Source organism: Pteronotus mesoamericanus, unplaced genomic scaffold (assembly GCF_021234165.1).
Source record: "Pteronotus mesoamericanus isolate MK-2021 breed Mesoamerican mustached bat unplaced genomic scaffold, CSHL_Meso_final contig_84, whole genome shotgun sequence".
Taxonomy (NCBI): domain Eukaryota; kingdom Metazoa; phylum Chordata; class Mammalia; order Chiroptera; family Mormoopidae; genus Pteronotus; species Pteronotus mesoamericanus.
This window is the reverse complement of record NW_026555267.1, coordinates 1,801,686-1,817,509: the sequence shown is the minus strand read 5'-3', so window position 1 is coordinate 1,817,509 and position 15,824 is coordinate 1,801,686.

Genomic DNA, 15,824 nt, shown 5'->3' with positions numbered 1-15,824 from the left:
CCCCTCTGCTACTCTGCCAGCACAGCCTCCCAGCCACGCTTACCCTCTCCACCTCAGCTGTACCAAGGGGAGCTCTTCGCTTTTTCCACCAGAAGAGCCAAGAGCAAAATGAGTAACAAATTCAGCCTGGGGCTGCTGGTCCCCCTGCCTGTCCCCATGGTGAATGGAGGGGAGAGTGGGCCCCCAGCCCCTTCCCTCCTGCCACTCCCACCCTCCACCCAGGGCCCAGGGCCTGCTTCAGGACCCCTCTGGCAAATGGCTTAGCTGGGGAGGGGAGAGGGGAGCCCTCACTTCCCCGCACCCACCACCAGGCAGAAAGCCTGGGGCTTACACTCGCTGCTCCCCGCCCCCAGCCTGGAAAAGAATGAGCAAAGAGGCAGCTTCCTCTCTTCCTCATTCTGAGGCTGTGGGCCCATTTTCAGAGGGGAGGGGACAGTGACTGCTCTCAGGTGCTCCCTGTCTAGACAAGGAAATGGGACCTCTGAGCCCCCTCCCACTTAATAAGCCCCCTCTTCCTACCCAGCCCTCTTCCCCCATTAAAGCCCCCCTGCCCGCACTGCATCCCGTTCGTTTGCTGCATCCCGGCTCCTTTTCCATTCCCCTCCCCACTGCAGGCGCCTTCTCTGCAGAGACCTCACCTCCAGCCATTCCAGGGCACAGCACCCCCGGAGAGGCAGGCGGTGTCCCACCACAGTCCTGCACAGCTGGTGGCCCAGCATTTCCTCTCCTCACCCTGTGAGGTGGTGCCCGCTCCTGTCCACAGCCCGCCCTCCCCAGGCTCAGGGACCCTCTCCTGCCCCTGGACCCCACTTGTACTCCTGGTGCCGGAGGAGGAGGGACTCCTCAACGACCTCCTCCTCACCTGCCCGCAAACACTCACTAGTGTCTTTCGCCCAAATCGCCTTCCTGGCTCTCTCCTCCCCTTCCCAGCGGCACTGCTCATAAGGGCTGTCTCAGCTGCCATTCACTCCTCGACCTGCCCCAGTCTGGTTTACAGCTGAGACCCCTGGAAAGGGCCACACCCAGGAATAAGGGAAAACTGGAACCAGACCAGCTTCACTGCATCAAGACGATTTACCTGCCCTCTGGCTACGGAAGAAAATGAAACTCTCCGTGGAAAAGACAACATCATAGAGCCTCTACAACCTGTGCCATACCACATCCACTTAGTAAAAAAATTGCCTCCTCCTTTTCTTTTTTTTTCTACTCCCTTCTGTTCCTTTCAAAAACAACTCAGTCCAGAATCCTTTAGATGGGCCATCGTCTAAAGGGAGGTGTCCCAGAATGGGACGGAGTTGTCTAACACGTGGTTCTGGGGCTCAAGTGAAGTCAGGAGGTGTCTCTGACTGGGGGAGGAATCGGGGCGGGGGGGCAGAGAGAGAGAGAGAGACAGAGACAGAGACAGAGAACGCGCTCAATCTCGTGGGCAGATGGCCTCGGCCAGAATGCTGCAGCTTGAGCAGAGAAAGGAGATTATCCAAGAAGGAGGGAAGCCCAGCAAGGAAGCTGGGACCCTGAAGAGGTGAGGGGGTATCTGATCAGGGTAATGGCCAAGCACGGGGAAGTGAAGTCCATGGGGGATGAGAAGGGCCTCTCTGAAGGGGGGGGAGGGGGGGCAGAGCGCCTAGAAAGTGTGAGATGTCAGAACCTGTTGAGACGAGGAGCACAGCCCTGCAGGGGCAGAGCTAGCGGGGCGGCAGGAGGCAGGGTCTGCCTACGGTGGGGAGCCGTGGCGACGGGGCATTGGCCCATACTCACAGTGGGACTGACCCATAAGCAAATGTGTTGAGGGAATGAAGCACGTTTCCCACTGTTGGCGAAGGATGTTATAAATATGGAAAGGAAGAAAATTAGAATGAGCCCCGAGTCTGAGAAACTGTCATAGCACAGAGAAGCCTGAGGAAACATGGTGACCAAGTGTACCGCGGTGTCCTGAATTGGATCCTGGAACAGAAAAAGGACATTCGGTAGAAACTAAGGAAATCTCCGACGTGTCCATTGATGGATAAAGGATAAACAAAATGTGGAATACACACACAATGAAATATTATTTGGCCTTAAAAAGGAAGAAAATTTGACCCATGCTACAATACAGATGAACCTTGAGGACATTATGCTACTGAAATACAAAAAAGTGAAGAAATACACAGTATGAGTCCACACACATGAAGTATCTAGATTGGTCATATCCTTAGAAACAGAAAGTAGAACGGTGGTTGCCAGAGGCTGGGGTGAGGGGAAAATGGGAAGTTGTTTAATGGGTATAAAGTTTCTTTTTTGCAAGATGAAAAGAGCTCTGTAGATTGGTTGCACAATGATGTGAATGTATTTAACACTAGTGAACTGAACACCTAAAAATGGTTAAGATGGTAATTTTTATATTATGTATATTTTATCACAATTTTTTTAAAACTAAGGGAATCTGAATAAAATATGGACTTTAGTTAATAATAATATATCCTTATTGGTTATTTCATTGTAACCAGTGGACAATTATAACGTAAGATGCTAATAATATGAAAAATGGACATGGGATATTTGGAAAGTCTGCACTATCTTCACAATTTTCTGTAAGTCTAAAACTGTTCTAAAAAATAAAATTTGTTATTGAAAAAATTATTATTGCATGGGCCATATGCAGATCCCAGCCCTAAAGCAACCACTAAAAATAATTGAAGGTATAGCTATCAGACATTATTAGACATAAAAGGAATATTTTTAAAGTATTTATTTTTAGAGAGAGGGGAAGGAAGGGAGAAAGAGAGAGAGAGAGAAACAGCAATGTGTGGTCGTGTCTCATGCGTCACCCACTGGGGACCCAGCCTACAACCCAGGCTCGTACCCTGACTGGGAACAGAACCAGTGACCCTCTGGTTTGCAAGCTGGCATTCAATCCAGTGAGCCACACCAGACAGGGCTATTTTTAAACAGTCAATTAATTCAAAAGAAAGCAGGAAAAAAAGAAAGGAAAATGCATGGGTCTAATGGAAAACAAATAGAAAAATGATAGATTTCAATTCGATCATACTAATAATTATGTCGAGTGCAAATGATCTAAATACTCCAAGAAAGAGATTATCAGACTGGATTTTTAAAAAGGCAAGGCACAATTATATGCGGTCTTTAAGACATAAGACTGACAACTAAGATTTCCCCAGAAATGATAGAAACCAGCAGGCAATGAAATGACAAACTTGGAGGACTATAAAGTAACTGGCAGAGTGACACCTAAGTGAAAATATTCTTTAAAAAATGAAGATAATTCTAGGTTAGCATGTAAGGAGCTTGGAAGTTGTAATTCTGTCCTAACAACAACTAAGCCAAATACACTGAAGAAGCAACAACTCCTCTTGGATCCATCACAAGGCACACTGCTGCCTCGCAAACTGGACAGACAGGCAGATACAGAGAATCACAAGCTACCTGAGCAGAAACCTCCGCAGGAACCAGTGCTGGGGTGGGAAAATCTGAACTGTGGTTGATGAATGGCTGGAGGCTCAGTGTGGACAAGTCTGGGAGGTACACACTCCAGGGGGACCCAGTCACGGTGGGGGCTGAGGGGACACGTCTTTGTGTAGGACAAGAGTCCTACAAAGTTCTCACAGTGACTATCCCCCCAAAAACCCCCCCATGTTTCTGTCACATTTCTGTCACGTTTCTCATGGAAGAGAAAAGGAACCATTTCAAGATAAACAGAGCTTTCTGTTCTTCACAAACCTTGTCCTCAAGAGACACCCTTTCACTAGTGCCTAAACTATCGGAGTTTTTTCAGAGCCTAACCATCTTGGAGGAAGGGAAATATCTAACTCCAGCCCCCTCTAGCCAGCCTGTTCCACCTAAGGTGGGGGCCGGGATGGGGGGTGGGAGAAGTACTTGTGAAGTTCACCGACCAGAGGCAAAGGCTCATTGAAAGACTGAGACCTGATCATAGGACAGTAGAATGCTCCCCCTCTCCCCACCTTGCAATCACATTACTAAAGACCCGTATATAGCAGTTCCTTTTACCAAATATACCTTGTGTGGCTATCAAGAAAAAAATTCCGAGACAAACTAAAAGGCAGAAACCGCGGTGTGAAGAGTCAGAGCAAGCCTCAGAACTGATTCAGATATGCGAGGAATGCTGAAATGATCAGACTCAGAATTTGAAACAACTATGATTAATATGCTGTGCTGGTTAAGTTTATGGGTCAACTTGACTGTGCTAAGCGATGCCCGGGTCGCTGGTAAAACATTATTTTGGGTGTGCCTGAGGTGGTATTTGAAAGAGAATAGTATTTGATTTAGTAGACTAAGCAAAGAATATTTGCCCTTAACCAGGATAGGCATGCATTGTCCAATCTGTTAAGGGCCAGAAGAGAACAAAAAGGGGAAGAAAGGGCAAATTGCATCTCTTTCTTCTTGAGCTGAGATGTCTGTCTTCTCCAATTCTTGGACATTGGAGCTCCTGGTTCTTGGGCCTTTGAACCGCAGGACTTACACCAGTGGCGCTCCAGTTCTTAGGACTTCGGCCTTGGACTGGGAGTTACACCATCAGCTCTCCTTCTTCTCAGACTTGAACTGAATTATACCACTGGTTTTCCAGCTTGCAGGCGGGAGATTGTAGGACTTCTAAACCTCCATAACCATGTGAGCCAATTCCTATGGTAAACACCTCGCCTATAGGGGCACAAAGATAAGAATTACATCTAACTTCTCCTATATGTCGTGAGAGTTTATTGCCACCTGAGTCCCGCTCTTTTGCTGTTGACTTGCAGATCACCTCACTCGATGCGTTGCAGCACATTCTCATCCAAGCGTTTGACTCTAATGGGAAGAATGGTGGCATCGGCTACCTGGGCTGGGATCAGCTGGGGCAGGAAGCTTACCTCTCACTCCTGTCTGACTGGGACCTCGACGCGGCCTTTGCCACCGCCTCCCAACCTTACCCACAGCCGCGTGTGGAGATTCGGCCCAGGAAGGACAGCCCACTGCTGGAAGACTGGAACATGGTCAGCCCCAGGGATGTCACTGGCTGAGAAAGGGCCATCCCTGACAGCGGCTGCCTTGCCCTTCACACAGCCCATCCCCTCTAGGTGGGCTGCACGGTGTCTAAGGTCCAGCAGGTGCTGAGCTGGTCATGGGGGAAGGATGCCAAGCCCGTCCAGCCACCTTGGTGGGTAGGCAGCACATCCCTGAAAACCACACTGCGGCCGAATCCCAGGTCCTCTGGCCATGCTTGCTGTGCCCACTAGCTCTTCAGCTGCGCATATTCCCTACTCTTGTGTTTCATGTAGTCCATCTGTGACTGTCTGGGTGCACATGCAGCAGGTCCTGCCACACCGCCTTTCGCAGGAAGGGGCTCAGCACCTCCATGACAGATTCGCAGGCGTAACTCCTCAGGGCAGGAGAGCTGACTGTCGTTGTTCAGGTATGTGTGGGACGCAGTCAGCATCACTCAGAGGTGGCTTTGAAACCTGCCCTTCCCCAGCCTCTGTTGTAGGCACACCCAGGTACACAGGATGAGACACCCATTTCCCCAGGTGATAGAAATGTGTCAGGGAGCTGGTTCCCTGTCCCTCTCCAAGTATTGCTGTCATCTGAAGGGAGTTACTTTGCCAGAGATCATGTTCCTCCTCAGAGGCACTCATCCTATGACTGGTAGTTAGGGGACAAAAGCCCTGGCCCCTTGTCTCTGGGGGTGGGGGGGCAACTCTGAAGGGCCATCTCAGTTCCAGAGCTCCTTGCACATCGGATGAGGCTTTTGCAGGTAAAGACCTCCCTCTGCCCAGTCCTACTTCATTCACTCCCCAAATAATCTCCATTTCAGAGTCTGTATCCTGGGGACCTGTCCTAAGACTGTTGGTACCAGGAATGGTCCAAGGAAGCAGACTCTACAGTAGGATTTTGGACCTGGATCACCGACTGGCCAGCTTTACACTAAGTAAAGTAGAAATGCTTGAAGTACCATAGGATGCAGCAGAAGCTCAGAGAAGTAGACATGCTAGATTGGACATATCATGCTAGAGGATGACAGGCATGTTGAAATGCAACCAAGTATTAGCTTCAATTGCAGCTGCTGGGCCAGGTGTGGTATCTTTACGAAGGCAGGTTAACATGCCTCAGGTGCATAGTATGTGGCTATGGGTGCAGCCAATACATTCATTTTTATCCATGTAAGGATGGAGGAGCATTCACTTGGGATGGACAGCAGTATACAGTTAAGGCTTTGTCCCAGGTTATATTATTCTCCCATTCTCTGTCATAATATAGTCTGAAGGCACCTGGGTCATCTGAACATTCTGCAGAAGATCAGATTGATCTACTATTTTGATGATCTACAATTAACATCATGTTAATTGGACCAGAAGAACAAGAAGCAGAGGGAGCTTTGGTTAAACACGTGCATTCCAGGGGGTAGAAAGAAAAATAGAAAAATCCTTACAGAGATTTAAGGTTCATGATACCTACAGTGAAGTTTTTAGAGGTTTAGTATCTGGGGTATGCTCCAACATCCCTCCAAAGAAAAGGAGAAATTATTGCATCTCATATATCTCATAAGAAAGCACATCTGGTAGGCCTCTTCCAACTCTGGAGAAAAATTCTACGCTTGGAAAAACTGCTCTGACCCATTTACAAGTGACATAAAAGGCTGCCAAATTTGAGTGAGACCTAAAGCAGAAGAGGACTCTGCAACAGTTCCAGGTGTGGCCACTTGCACCATGAGATCCACAGACCCTATGGTACAAGAAGTATTTCTGACATCAAAAAAGACTTTGATGTTTCAATGGGAGAATCACAATGCAGATCCCTAGGGTTTTGGAGAAAGGCCATTTACATTGGAGGATCATACACTGTTTGAAAAACAGCTTCTTCTACGCTACAGGGCCTTGGTCCTAGGGGAAGGATGCCAGGGCATTGTAGAGGCAGAACATTTAACAACCAGGGACCCCAGGAAACCATGTGGCTGGAGCTGCCTATCACAAGCTGGGTTCTGACAGATCCATCATGTTTCAATGGGCATCCTCTCCTTCTAACTGAGCTGCCTGGGTTTCCAGTGATTACAGTACCTAGATTTTTTTACTGTCCCCTTATGTGACTTATCATGTCAGCCAAGAACATGTGCTTACAGCTGGATATGGCCGGAGACCAGAGTAACAGGACACACCCCCCACCCTTCACCTCATGACTCAGGCAGAAGGTTTAATGCCTATAAAAATTTTTCTAACTTGGGGTACATGGACCATTGGGGATCCCTCGAGGTCTTCAAGTGATCCACAGGTGCTGGAGTTTTCCTAGGAAAAAGGATGGAATTATTTTAGTCATAAATTTTAAGTGCAAAAACAAGATTTTCACAGCCATACCATTATGTTCTTAATAACTGTCTCATTCTTCAACAAGTGCTACCAGGTTTGAATAAGGTTGACCTATCTTGGCAGTTTGTCTCGGGAGATATATTTTCAAGTCATTTATGGGATTTTGGTGATTACTTTTGTGATGTGTAATATCCTCAATTCAAATAAAAAGTCAATAGTTCAAAGTGGCTCATTAAACCTTAAGAAGAGTGGTGAAAATAGTGACCCAAATACTACATCTGAGAATAGTGTTATAAAAGTAGATAGTGAACAAGAATTTAGTCTAAAAATGTAAATCTCTAAAACTGGGGCATGTGTGATGATTTCACACGAGCAGCTGAGACAGAAAAGTGTAAATAGTGAGTATGATGTTGGATATCCAACACTAGACTTCACTGGGCTGGCTACCCATTCCATTCTAATCCCCAGTGTGTGTTTGTTATGAAACTTTGTCAAATAGTGGCATAAAGCCATCAAGACTTTCACATCATTTTCAAACACAGCACAATGACCTTTCTGGTAAACCATTAGAGTTTTTTTGTTGTTGTTGGTTTTTTTTTTTTTCAGAACAAGAGTAAAATAAGCTTTCCAGGACAAATTTGATGGATTTCCCCACATCCCCCCTCTTCCCACACACACACTAAAGGCAGGAAGTAAAAACAAAGCTACTCAGGCAGCATTTAAAAGTGCACTCCTCATAGTAAAATACAGATACATGTAACACTATCTGAGAAGCTTCTAAATTAGTTTATTAATGACACTTTTTTTTCCTCAAAATACAGAAACAACTTTTGTCAAATTTCCTTTATCAAATGATAGGGTTGGGCATCATATAGTATCAATGGCATACCTTATGAGAAAATAGTTGGGTTTTCACAATTCCTACTATCTTATACTCCTCATTTTAAAAAATGTAAAATTTTGTTCCTCTAAGGTTAGGTTTGGACTATCACGGGTACTGAACATATTGCCATCTGAGCAAGCTGTTGAAGACCTAGAACTGGTCTCAAATGGCATAATCAATGACTTCAAGGAACGGTTTTGTCTCACTTCTCTTTTCAAATATTCATTTGGACCCATGTGTGTGAAGTTGGTCTAAATCAATGATATGCAGAGTCCAAACACATGAGCATATGTGTGGTTTATATTTCACAGAAAATGGTCCTGTAACTTTTAGTTTTATCACTAAGAGATGCTTCAGAAAAAAAAAAAAAGATTCTGTGCTTAAGTGATTATTTTGTGAGTATGGTATGAACTGAAAAGATGGCTGGGCAATCACCATTGAGGGAGTACCAGGACGGGCACCCCTCCAAGGATGAAAGAGTTCGTGCTTAAAAGCCAGTTCCTATTTCTTTCCTGCTCCTTCCCAGCATTTGGCAATGTCAGCTGTTTTCCCCCAATATCCTTTCTCCCCTTCTCTCTCATAGCAAGAATATTCCCAATTTTTAAATGGATGCATGACCACTTAAAATAGAAAATGACATTTCCCCTCCTCCCTTTCAGCTTGGTGTGGTCATGTGACAATGTCCTGGCCAATGGGATGTGAGCTGAAGTATGACTTTCAGGTTTTTATAGAGAGCTGGCATGTCTTTTTACCCCACTTTCCTCCAACTACTGCTTGGAACCTCATGTGGTGGTGAGATAGAAAGACCCTGGGTTTATGGACAAACTAATGAAGAAAAACCACCTTTCTGGCCCTGGACCACATGTCTCTGGATTATTTAGATGGAAGAGAAATAGATTGCTCTCTTATTTAAACCACTATTATTTTGGATCTCTGTAATGAATGGTCAGCTCTAAATCTTATCCAACATAGAATTGAAGGAAACAGTGAAAATTGTAACTACTATTCTGTTTCATTCCCAGAGAATACTTCTTTTCAGCATCCTCTGCAAAGACAGAGGCAGCAAATTCAAATCTACTTTTCCACCCTGAGGTAGTCTAGCTATGGATGGAAAAGGTTTCCACAAGGAATTTTGGAAAGAATGATGAGATAAAGCCGTTGTTTCATGTCATTATTGACAATGCCACTCAAGACCACGTCTAAAATCTTAAGTGACCTGTTCAGATGACCATACGCTCAACATCTGTATTGCCCAGACATCACCGAACTATTGTGATGTTTACTGTTGAGTATCAAATTAGCAAAATTTCTTAAAACCAAACTGTGATGTGATTCCTCCATTATGAGAGTTTCATTCTTTCTCAACACTTGGTGAGTTTTGTTTCTGAGCAGGAGGAAGGAATCAGTGACATAGTATTCAGATTATTTAAAAGCCACATCCAAATATTACATCAGAATTTAAAGAATTCTTTTTGAGATCAAATTCAACCAAAGAGAGGATTATGGCTCCCTTTGTCCCTCTCTCCAGATGAAATACTCAGTCTTGCAGCTTTTGGAACCTCTGTACCTGTTGACCTAGTGTCTAAGAGAGCAGAAAATAGTCTTCAGGGACAAACAGCTCTGTGATTTCTGGATTCTTCTTTGGTCTTAATCCACAACCATCTGACAGAGCCACTAAACATTTGCTGCCATTCCTAATGACCTATAATTGTGGTTTAGGATTTTCTAATTTAGTACAAATAAGAAGAAAAAAAACTGACAGGACGAGAAAACTCCTCATGGCCCCTTATAGTCACAGGGCACAGATATAATGGTGGAAATTTTCAGACGTATTGTCTCTCTCTCTGATATGAAACAATCATCCTTCATATTACTTTTACCAAGTTGCATTTTTATTATTTTAGAAATGCAATATTTTTTTTTTATTTGCTTAAATGTGGTGGTTGGAGTGGAAGTTCAATGCCTATTAAGGTATTTCTGATGCTCAGAGTGTGAGGAACATTCCTCCCTACTTCCTACAATGGCCGCATTCCACAGCGGATCCAGAAATCCCTGAAGGGAATCCAGAGAGGCCCCTAAGATCTGCAGCCCTGCTCGTCTGGTGCAGGCCTGCCTGCCAGCTGGACTGACCTTCCATCACAGCTTCTCTGCATGAGTCACAAGCTCCTGCCCATAGCGTCCCATCTGCTCCATTCCAAGTCTACTGTGGGAGGTATTAATGCTCCCATTACACAGATAGGACCCAAGCAGTCCTGGAAGCTTCTCCCCAGGCTGTGAGGGAGGGGCTAGGACAAAAACCCAAGCCTTTTTACGCCCCCAGAAAGGCTCTTTTTTACCCCCACACTTAAATGCCTGCAAAATAGCCTAAATTACAGAAAACTAACTGCTGCGGACTTAATGAGCACCAGAACCCCATATAAATCATTAGCTCCACTTACAGATGAGAAAACTAAGGTTGGGAGAGGTTACGTAACTTGCCCTCTGTCGAATTGCTAGGGACTGGCAACATGGCCTCAAACGGAGACCTCACAGGCAAGAGCCAGCATTTAACCCCCACAAATGGCCATCGCTTTGGGCGCCCAGTCTCCCCGTCTAAAATCCCTGTATTCAAGAGTTCGCGTCTGAGCTGCTCTCTCCTTGGCCCCGCGCCGGCACCTCTGAGAACCCCTGCACCAGCCTCCCGCTCTTCCGCCTGCCCCGTTTCGGTCCTGTCCAACCCTCCTCAGAAAGGCCAGTGGTCTTGAGAAAGCCTGCCTGCTCCTTCCCCCTCCCTCGCCCAGGCAGGACCCGAGCCCACGGCGAACCCAAGGCCCTGCTTTCCAGGCACCCACGCCTCCGCGCCCTGCTCCGAACAGCGGGACACTGCGCTGGGGCCGGTCCGCACGGGGTTCAGGGGACCCTGGGCGCCTCCCGCCGGCCTGGGTCCCCCGCGCTCACTCGCTGCGCGGGATTACAAGGCTGGCCCCTCCCCACGGGCGCCCTGGCCCGTCCAGGGCCAGGCTCCTCCCGCGTTTGTATCCTCCGCCTAGACGACTCCTGTCCCTCAGTCACATATCCCCCTCCCCGGCCACGTCCACGCCGGGCCAGTCACTGTGCGAAAGCACTTATTTTCCTCTGTGTCTCTAAACGCAGGGGCTTTTCCTGCCCGACCCCAAGCACCCGTGTGCCTGGCCTGCGCCGTCTGAAACAAGCGCAGCCCTTCAAGCGCAGCCCTTCAACCCCATCCCACCCCCGTGCCGGCTCCCAAACACCCCGCCCCCGCGCCCCGATGCGCAGTCCCGCTGCACCCTTATCTGCCCACCCTTCCAGGGCTCCGGGGCCACGGGTTCGAACAGGCTTTGAGGCCTTGGTGCTGGCTGCTCCTCCTCTGACCGGAACATCCTCCGCTCCACCTGTTGGCCCAGCCTAAGCATCTGGGAGTCCTCGAGCTTCAGAGGCTCCCCGTGGGGACCACTTCTGCGGGAAGCCGTGCCCGAGCCACCCCATCAGAGTTCTCCCACAGGACCCGCGCTTCTCCCAGGACCCATGCTCTGCTTGGCTGCTTGTCCTCTGACCCTGCCCTCCAACCCAGCGTTCCCGGCGGATTGGGGCTCATCTGTCATGTTCTACTTGGCTCCTAGCACAGTGCCTGACCTGCAGCCCATGGTCAGTGAATCTGGCAGGAGCAAGAGCAGAGCTCTTGAGAGCTTGGGCTCCCAGCTTAGACTTCCGCTTCAAATGCCAGTCCCTCCTTTATTCAGCTGCGTGACTTTGAGCAACTTTCCTTTTATGTGCCTCAGTTTCCTCATCTCTAAAATGGGGATATAATAGGTCTGTTTCACAGGGCTCTTGTGAGAACTGAAGCACATGGGACGTTACCTGGCAGCAGTAAGCATGCACTATACATTAATACATAATTATTATTCATCTTATTTGTGGTGTTAGTTACTGTTTTCCTCTCCATGTCTCTTCCACTAAACAGTGGGATCCTTGGGTGTGGGGCACAGCCTAATATTTTCTCAGTTCTTGACTCCCCAGGACCCTGCCCAATGCATAGCATGGGGCTGTCCCTTGGGTCCTGCTCCAGGAACCAGTGTTCTTTTGTGAAGCTCCCATCTCCCGCCCCAGTCAGCACCCTGACCCCTGACAGCTTTCCCACCCCACTCCTCTCTCCTGAAGGCTCACATTCCATGAAAGCCTGGCCCCCTGTCTGCTCACTCAGGGGCAGTCCCCAAATCCAAAAGGAGAGATTCTGTCTTCCACCACACCTCCCATATCAGGTTAGATGTGCCACCCCTCAGCCATGCCTCAGAAATTCTAAAGCACAGGGAGCTCTAGAAAACCCTCTGGACTTGGGGAGAGGAGCCCTGTCCCCGCTAACCCTGGCTCTGCCATTGAACAGCAGTGTGACTTGGAGCAAGTTGCTTTACCTCTCTCAGCCTTACTGTCCACATCTGTGCAATGGGAACGATCCCAGCCCTGCCTCCTCATAAGGTTGTCCTGAGGCTCAGTTGCGTAAACCCGAGACAGAGTGCCTTGTAAACAGAGGCTGTGTGAAGAAATGCACGGCACAGTTACCGTGAACTTGGAAGGGAAGATCAGGACCGAGCCTGCAGGCGTCTCTGGTCAGGGCTGTGCCAAGGGCGTGGCCACTGAGCCCTGGGCCAGGCAGCATGCTGTTATGAAGTGAAATTGACTGGGGATAAACCTAAGCCCAAGATCTGTCCAAAGTCACTCAAGGACTTCTGTTTGGTCATTGTCTCCCTGCCACCTGCACTCATCACTTTTCCAAAAGTACCTTTAAGAGGCCTTGAGGGCCCAAGACTCCCACTGAATCCCGATGTTCAGAGGCCCTACCATGCCTGGCTGTCGGCCACAGCTCTCTCCTACCCCTCCGCTCCCCCTTCTCCCTGCCCTGAACTCCAGCCCAGCTGAATTAGGAATTTCCTAGCATTAGTCATGATTCTTTCAGTTGCAAGTGCCAACAGACTAACTCAAAGTGGCTTAAGCAGAAAATTAAATATGTTTGGCTTATTTAACCAAAAAGTCCAAGTACAGCTGGATCTATGGGCTAAAATGATATCAAGAAGACTCAGCTTTTCTCTTATTTTTGCTTTTCTCTGAAACCCCTTTTTTTCCTTGGACAGTCTGGCTCCATGTGGTGGTCTCAGGCAGTTCCAGGTTTATTTTCTAAAAACTAAGCAACCCCAGGAGAAAAACAGAACGTCTTTCACAATAGTTTTGTGTGTGTGTTTTTTTTAATCCCGATGTTGACCCATATTGGGCTGCCTTGAGCCCTTCCCTAAACCAATGACGGTGGCCAGGCAGATGAAATATGCTAGTTGACCTGGGCACACGCCCACAACTAGTGACACATGGACCAAGAGTAGGGGAGGGGCAGTTACCCAAAATAAAATTTGGATGGAAAGGAGAGGAATGAATGCTAGGGAAACCAGAAACAATAGATGGCCAAAATATTCTCTCCCTTTGCTGCTGGCATATATCCACACACCTACTTTTTCCATACGCATAATAGTTATAAGTTTTTTGTCACTGTCTTTTCTTCTTATTTGAAAATAACCTCAAATTTACAGAAAAATTCCCAGAGTAGTGTAAAGAACTTTCGTTTTCTGAAGCATTGGAGAGTAAATTGCCAATATGTTGCCCCCATCAGCCCGGATACTTTAATACGTGATGCCTACAAGGACATTCTCCTAAGTAACCACAAGACAACCGTAAAAATTGTAGGTATATTACTATAATATATTCATGTTTTGCCATTTGTCCCAATAACGGTTGTTTGGTTTGGTTTGGTTTGGTTTGGTTTGGTTTGGATTGGTTTGGTAGCAAAAAGACCCAGTTTGGTATCATGTATTCTGTTTATTTTCCATACCTCTCTAGTCTTTTTCATTGTGGAATGACTCCTCAGTATTCCCTTTGATCATGACTTTGTAGTTTTTGAAGACTGAGTTTGTAGAGTATCCCTCCATTTGGGTTTGTCTGATGTTTCCTCATGATTGGATTTCAGTTACGTATTTTGGAGAGGGGTGCCACAGAAGCGATGCTGTGTTCCCACTGAATCTTATCAAGCGATGTAGGGTTTCAGCTTGTCCCATTACTGATGATGTTAACTTCAATATTTTCATTAAGATGGTATCTACCAGGTTTCTCTACTGTAAAATTACTCCTTTCCCAATGTAATTAATAAGGTTTTTTTTTGTAGGGAGGCACTTTGTAAAGCACTATGTAAAGTCCCATTCCTCGTCCAAATGGGACCCATTTTAGCACCACTGATGTCTCTTGGCTAAAATATTTCTTATTATGATGGTTGCTAACTGGTGATTATCTAGTTCTATTATTCCTTCTGTCATTTATTCAATGGAGAAGTTTATTTTTTCTTCAATTATTTAGTCATTTATTTATATCAGTATTAATATTTGTTTTGATGCTCACGTTGTCCAGGTTCTGCCAGTGGGAGCCTCTTCAAGCTGGCCATCTGCATCTTTTTCATTTGTCTTTATTTTAGGCTAAATTATGTCCTTCAAAATTCACATCGAAGTTTAACCCTCAATATGCCTGTATTTGGAGACAGGGTCTTTAAAGATGTAATTAAGGTTAAATGAGGTCACATTGGATTCTTTCTAGTTTTTGCTATTAGGAGTAAAATGACTACTCTTTTGGTGCATATGTATGTGCACTTTTTTTGGATAAGTACTTGAGAGTAGGACTTCTGGGTTACAGGGTACGCAGACGCTCAGCTGTCATGGGCATTGGTAGAGTTGTTTCTAAAGTGGTTGTAAAATTTGCTCTCCACCCAGCAGTATGAAGATTCCAGTAGCCACATGCTTGCCAACAGTTAGTATTGTTGGTTTTTAAAATTTTAGTCATTCTGGTGAATGTGTAGTGGTATTTCATTGTGGTATTAATTTGCATTTCTCTGATAACTATGCTGAATAATGTTTCATGTATTTATTAGCTACCTGTATATCTTCTTTTATGAAAAGCATATTAAGTTTTTCCTCATTAAAAAATTGTTTTGTCTTTTTCTGTTATTTTATAGAATAATCTTAATATAATCTCTGTGAGTTCTTTGCCATTTATAATATCTTTCACTCTGTGGCTTGCTTTTTCACTTAACAATATCCTTTGATAAATAAAATTCTTTGATTTTACTGAAATAAACTGTATTAATCGTTTCTTTATGGTTAATTGTGCATGTTTACGAATTCTTTGTCTAATTCTAAAATAATGAATTTATTTTTATTCTTCATTGTTTTCTTTTAGAAATTTTCTTTTTCTTTTACTGTTCACACTTAGTTTCAGAGGTCGTCTTAAGTTTTACCAAAAGTGTATAACATGGTTTAAGAGGCAAAAATGTATGGGTTATGGAAGGAAAAATAGTAGACCCAACCTCTTCAAACCTATTTCCTGCTCCCCAGAGCTAATGATTTTCAACTCGGCTGACTTTTTTGAGAGAAATTTTCCATATCTCTAAATAACAAGCTTTAGTTGCCGATTCTTGATTTTTCAGTTTTGGGAATTTTCTTTTGACTTCCCAGTATGGGAGATAAGGATTTAATTCATTTTAACTCCCCAGCTTCACCCCACTCAATCACACTTCCGGTCCCATCAACCTGTCAATACGGTTACATGATAATTTTGGTTAGGCC